The sequence below is a fragment of the Notamacropus eugenii genome, chromosome 3 (genome assembly GCF_028372415.1).
Source record: "Notamacropus eugenii isolate mMacEug1 chromosome 3, mMacEug1.pri_v2, whole genome shotgun sequence".
Taxonomy (NCBI): Eukaryota; Metazoa; Chordata; class Mammalia; order Diprotodontia; family Macropodidae; genus Notamacropus; species Notamacropus eugenii.
This window is the reverse complement of record NC_092874.1, coordinates 326,453,255-326,458,466: the sequence shown is the minus strand read 5'-3', so window position 1 is coordinate 326,458,466 and position 5,212 is coordinate 326,453,255.

Below are 5,212 nucleotides of genomic sequence, written 5' to 3'. Positions count from 1 at the left end.
AGTTCCATATACCTAGGTCCAACCCCTATCCTTAAGTTATTGAAATAGAATAAATGTTTTTCTTTAAATATCTTTCATGGAAAGGTACATTCTTATTTACTGTGGTAACATGGACCGATGTATATTTAGCATTTTAAGGTTTTCAAAACCATATTTCAAAGGAAATAATTATTTCCTTTGAATTTTGTAATAACTACAATATATAATCTTATTATAAATTAATATATTATATATTATAGCATAATATATAATTATAATAATGATGATGTCAGCGTTACCAGCATTATTATCTCCATTTTAAAACTGAGAAAATGCCACAGAGAGGTTATCTAACTTATTCCTGGTCATATAGTTACGACTTTTTAAATGGTGAATTTAAAGAGAAGGTCTCCTGATTCCAAGTCCAGTACCCACTGATTAAAGCACATTGGGTCTTCGAGTGCCTGAAGGCGGAGGAATGCCTTCTCAGGCTCCCTTCTAGTTTGGTGATTCAGACATTTTATCAGGATAGAGAAAGCTTTGGCAAAGAGTTCCTGGTGCTATAACAAGAAACTGGATGAAAAGGTTTGACTTTTTCTATTGATTCACTAGGTGACCTTGTGGTAAATCAGCTGAATTCCATTTTGCAATCTGTGAAGCTGAGATAATATTACCTCTTGCAAATGGCTTTCACAATCAGAAGAGAGGTGCTGTATAAGTGATGAGGATTATTATTTTATTATTATTATTATAAAGAATACAACTGATACAGTACATTAATTTTTTTTCAGCACAAGTTAGACTGCCAAAATGAAGATATGGGCTTGTGGAAGTATGTAAAATCTCATTTAGTCATAATGTATTCTTCTTCTCCCCCTGCATTGAACATCTGGTTTGTTCAATCAAGCATTTCTTCATCTTTGTATAAATTAGCTGGGGAATGAGTAAAGTAGAACATTTCTATTTTTTTTTCTTTTTAACCTTGTAGCAAATAGTCTAGAGACCTAATTATTAATAATAATTTAAAAACATGCTTCAGTTACCAAAATGTTAGAAATGAAAGAGAACATTACTTTCTTTAAAATGGTATGTAAACTTGGGGAAAAAAAGCAAAGACACAATTTTAGAGTTAAAAATGTGACAGGAACTTAAGTATGACATTGTACTTCTTGAAAAAAAGGGAAACCTTATGAAATGCCATGAATATAATAGCACACAGTTGGTTTTCTGTGTCTTTTGTTTGTTGTGTTTTATTTTGTAAATAGATGAAATTAATTTAACAAACTCTTTTGGGGAGGAAACATTTCATTCTACTGTCATAGAAAACCATAGAGAAAGCTCCTTATAAAAATATAAGTTGGTACCTCCCTTGCTACTCATATCCTTATCGACTTACCAGGATCGTTATGAAGTAACATGACTTGCCAGGGTCACAAGACCAGTATATGTCAGAGGCAGGATCTGAAGTCACATCTCCTTGACTCTGAAGACATTTTTATATTTCTTACTCCAGATGAATTTAGTACTACACACAAAGTAGTAAAGGCTGCAATTTTAAGGAGTCCCTCTGCTCCATAAAAATACTACAGATCTTTGGGATCAGAAAGTCTGCCTATACCAAGAAGATATTGTACATGAAGTAGCAGATTTAGTTGTTGTTTTTTTCCAAAATAGAGCTAGCAAAAATCCAAGAGATGGATAGGATAACGGCAATGGAAGAAGGCTTCCTTGATGCTATAACTCATCCCACCTTGGCTTATTGACACTGAGCATTCCCCTTCCCCTTTTCGGTACCAGATTTTTGATAACAGATAGCTTCAGTCTCCAAAAATGAATTTTCCCACTTTTTTAAAACCAGGGATCCATATGGTCATATTTTTCGAGTTACAGAGACTGCCCATTCATAATGGAATCAGTAACAGTGGATTCTTGATCTTTTCTTGATTCTGAAAGTTAATAGTACAGGCCACCCAACTCTCTCTTTTCAATCTAATTCAGCACTTCATTTCCATCACAGAAGAGAGAGGGAATGGAAGAAAGTACCAAGGGTTTGCTGTGTCCTCCCAAATAGGCAAAGCCTTTGGTTCAGAATATACATGTTTTCCCAACTCTGCCCTTTTTCATTGGCTATCCTTTATACTTGGAATGTTCTCCCTCCTCATCTCCACTGCTGGATTCCTTGACTATCTTCAAGTCTCAGCTAAAATCTCACCTCCTGGAGGAAACCTTTCCTAATCCTCCTCGATAGTAGTGCCTGCCCTCCCAGATTATCTCCAGTTTACACTGTGTATGTTTTGCATGTACAAAATCTGTTTGCATCTTTTAGCTCTTGTTAGAACATAGGCAGGCAGCTAGCTAGGTGGAATGGTAGACCTGGAATTAGCAATCTTTCTGAGTTCAAATCTGGCCTCTGACACTTACTGGCTCTGTGCTCTGACCCTGGGCAAGTCACTTAACCCTGTTACTTCAGTTTCCTTAGCTGTAAAACGAACTGGAGAAGGAACTGGCAACCCTCAGACACAAACATGTGTATATTTATGTATGTATGTGTGTATGTAGACACACATATATATTATCTCACAGTTCTCTCTTCATCTGCATAAGGTAGTAATTACTCAAAGCTGTTATTAAAGCAATATTGCTCTTACTGTATATGTACAATGTTCTCTGGTTTATTCTCATTTCACCCTTCATTATTTTGTGTAAAGTTATCCATATTTTTCTAAGATCACTGAGGTCTTCATTTCTTATACCATGGTAAGATTCTATCACAACCATAGGCTACAAGGTTGTAATAGTAATTTAATTGGAAAATCTTTTCCATTAATTAATAGAACCATTAAGTCACATGGAGCCTGTGTTGGGAGGAATTTGCTGAAAGTGTAGAGCAGAACCTGGAAGAAGTGAGGGCAGCCAGGTCAGAGGGGAGAGGACCCAGGCAGGCTCCTGTGAGTATTTGCTCATAAGAAGACCCTGGGGTGTGTGTGGGGGAGACTTGGAATGGTTTTATTCCCTGGGGCATCATGTGTATTAGCTTCTTGGTCACCATGACAGATTTGCTTTCTGGTTCTGGGATTTATCTCTCTGGTGTCCAAATAAATGTTTTTCTTCTGCCTTCTATACAGTCTTTTATACTTTGCAATTGAGAACTACAATGCCATATTCATAGTCACCACCAGTGATGTGAATATTGCCTTGGCAATACAAAGGTATATAGCCATTCCGCAACTGACTCCAATATCTTTGCCAAGAAAACCCCAAATGGGATCATGGAAAGTCAGACACAACAGAAACAATTCAACAACAAGAACGAGAACCAGGACAGCAAATCCCCTTAAGGGCAGGTACTAATTTTGTTTCCTTTGTATTGCCGTTGCTTATTAAAGTACCTGGCCCAAAGTAAGCGTTTAATAAATGATGTGTTAATGACTCCAATCTTTGTTTTTTATAGGATACTCTTGTGTCCTGCATATACATATATGCATAAAGGTATACTAATATGTTGATATTTCTCTATATGTAATGGCAAGTAAAATAAGATCTTTTGCTGTTTTTTTTTTTTTTAATAAAAGTGCCCCTGAGTGAATAATGTGATTAAGGAGGATCTGTCCCATCCATTGATGTGCCTGCCCATTGTGGGAAGCTTAATTAGGCAGTTGTTTTGTATGAGAGTCACAAGTACTTTTTTTTTTTTCTATTGAGGCACTGAGTCAGAAGGTTATGCCATCTGGTTCTAAAAAGTATATAAATACTCTGAGGGTGAGGTTTTACTTTGGGGCTTACTGACTGGAAGTGTTCCTTTGGTCAGAGAGACTCTGGGAAGCTGCTAAGGAGCACTCTCTCCCTCCTCCATCTCCCCATCCCCTTTGCTAAAATCCAAAAGTTGATGCTTCCCTCTCTGGTAACTGTGTATGTATGTAATGGTCAGACATTTTGGAAGCTTGTCTGTTGACTTTTGATTTCTCTGAAATTTTAGTTTTGATTTTCTCTTACACTTGTGCTTGATTAAAGTGATTGTTAACCCCTCAAAAGTTGCCTTTCCTTTTATGAATGCAGATATAAGAACCTGTGATAGCAAACCCCCTGTGTATGTTGGGGTGCTTCCTGATACACTATATCTCTGGAAGGGACTTCACAGGCATTTTATTCTAACTTTCTCATTTTACAGATGAGGTTCCCTGAAATTCATGAGATAAAGTGACTTGCCTTTCACACATATATTGTGAATCTAGACCTTCTGACTTAAGATTCAATTTTTCTTTCTACTGTACCATAGTGCTTTGTTAGTTATACCTACAAGTAACAAAGCAACGGTGTCCTATTGATAGAATTCCAAAGTCTTTGATCTGATTTTCCCATCATTTATGCTACTGTAGAAACCAAAATGCACATGGCTTGCAGTTCCTTCTCTTCTCACAGTTCCTCTTCCTCTTTTAATAAGCAAACAGAGCCCAACGGTAGCTGTGCTACAAAGGTAAAGGAGAAGTTCAGTACCTGGTGCTACTGGACACCCAAGTCTCAAAGCACCTCCCAAGAAATATTCTGACTGTTCTGTTTCTAATTATCTTGGCATGATATTAAGTGTGCTGGAATTCAAACTAGAGACACCTGAGTTCCAATTCCACCTGCACTACTTAATACATAGGGAATATTAAGCAACTTAATTTATCTAAGTTTCAGTTTCCTTATCTTCAAAATAGGGATAATAGTACACACATACAATACCTGCTTTGTAAGGCTATCATGAGGATTGCATGATATAATAAATGCTATACCATTTTGTAAACTTAAAAGCTATAGAAAAACGAGCTTTTGTTCCCATGATTTTCAGAGTATTGTGTGAAAAGAAGTCTACTGATGTCTTTGATATGGAAATTGTAGTTCAGTATTGACTGAGAGGTATAATGAAATATTGAAAAGACTGTTATCCTAGAAGTCAGGGCACAGGGATTCTACAATTGCATCATCCACTAATTTGAGCAGTTGGCCAAAAAGCTTCACCTTTTCAGGCATCAGCTCCCTTAGCTATAAAATGAAAGTATTTGATTATATGATCTATAAGGTCAAATCCAGTTCTATGATTTTGTGAAAAACCGTGGATGAAAAAGTGGATTTTGTTATTGGAAAAGTTGCCAAAGACTTTTCCTATCCATTCTCCTCCAAATTATATATAAATACACATGGACACACACACATGTATATCCCTCACATAATTTCTAATATGACCCAGGTA